Raw genomic sequence first — 1,669 nt, 5'->3', positions numbered from 1 at the left:
TTTTCTTATAACCTATACCATTTATTTTCTAATGATATGATGACCTTAACAAGTGTTGTCCTACTGTCTGTATATATCAGACCTGGGCAATTATTTTGACTCGAGGGCCACATTGAGAGAGAAAAAATGGGCCTGGTGCCGGTGTGTATGAAAAATATAATAAATAAATAAATATATGTATGTGGCGACTTGTCCAGTGTGTACCCCGCCTTCCGCCCGAATGCAGCTGAGATAAGCTCCAGCACCCCCCGCGACCCCAAAAAGGGACAAGCGGTAGAAAATGGATGGATGGGATGGATGTATATACCTGTAAAAATACGCTATACTGTATGTGCGCTTGGGTCCCTTTTTTGAGGAAAACTAGTACAAAAACTCACAATATAGTCAGATAAAATGCAAAAAATGCAAAAAATCAGAATGGAATTTTACATTTTTACTGAATCAGACACCAAGAATGTACATTTCAATAAAGAATGTGGGATTTACAATATTACCTATGAACGATAAAACACTGAATATTAACAACATATCGACGTCGCTCCTCTTTTACTATTCAGACCACTTCCTCGATCAGCATCTTTTACAATTAAGCAAAAGTCAACAAAAATTCAACAAACACGTCAAAAGAATTACGCAAAGGGAAAAAAAAAATACATACAATCTGAAATATTATCACTTTTTTGCAGAACATTGTTGTAAAAATTTGCTTCCGCATCTGTCCCTGACGGCTGCGCTGGGAATAAACCCTGCCTATGCTGCTAGGTGCTGTGACGTATTTACTAAAATAACTCGTATGTCACTCAAGCGCAGATTCCAACCATTGAAATACTTTCTATACTTTAAGACTTGCGGTAATTTAAAAACAGGACTGCACATCATAATGGCAGCTACAGTGTTGATGTTAAAGGTCTAAAAAATAATTTGGAAACATCAGGCAGGTCTTAATTTGCCCAGGTCTGGTATATACTGTATGTACATATACAATATACAAAATATAACAACTTCATTCTCATATTACAACTTTGTGCTTATAAAAAAAAATTTTTTTTTCAATAATATTAAGTTTTATGTCACATTATCCATTTTCCTGTAATACTGTATTACTGTGTAATACTGTAGACTGATGTTTTCTTTCTTCTCATTAACATATTATTATATCAAAATGTTTTACATAAAACTACAGCTGTTATAACTCTTGACTTAAATAACATATTTAACATTTCTTGTACTATTATTTTAAATTCTAATACTACGTGCTTTTTCAGTCATTCGGCGAGTTACAACTTTAATCTGATAAACAAAACATTTACATTATATTACAAGTTTTAGACCACATTACCATTTATTTTCTAATAATATTAAGAACTTTTTTTCTTGTAATATCATAACTCTATTCTAAGAAATGCATTTTTTGCATAGTATTACTATTGGTTGTTTTTTACAACTTTATTCAAATAAAAAATAAGTTTAGGTTTTTTTTTTTAAACACAACTAGTTGTATCTCCTATTGTTTTTTATCCTTATATTAAGTTTAAGACTAAAAGTCTAAGTCTTAAAAAAAATAAAAATTAAATAAAAGAAATAAGAAAATTATCTTGTGGATCAATACAGTTTGTGTAAGTTTGTCTAAGTCTATAACTTCACTCTAATACGATTTTAAAATTCTCAC

Source organism: Entelurus aequoreus, linkage group LG16 (genome assembly GCF_033978785.1).
Source record: "Entelurus aequoreus isolate RoL-2023_Sb linkage group LG16, RoL_Eaeq_v1.1, whole genome shotgun sequence".
NCBI classification, from domain to species: domain Eukaryota; kingdom Metazoa; phylum Chordata; class Actinopteri; order Syngnathiformes; family Syngnathidae; genus Entelurus; species Entelurus aequoreus.
The sequence above is the reverse complement of the archived record's forward strand: the minus strand, read 5'-3'. Positions refer to the sequence as shown.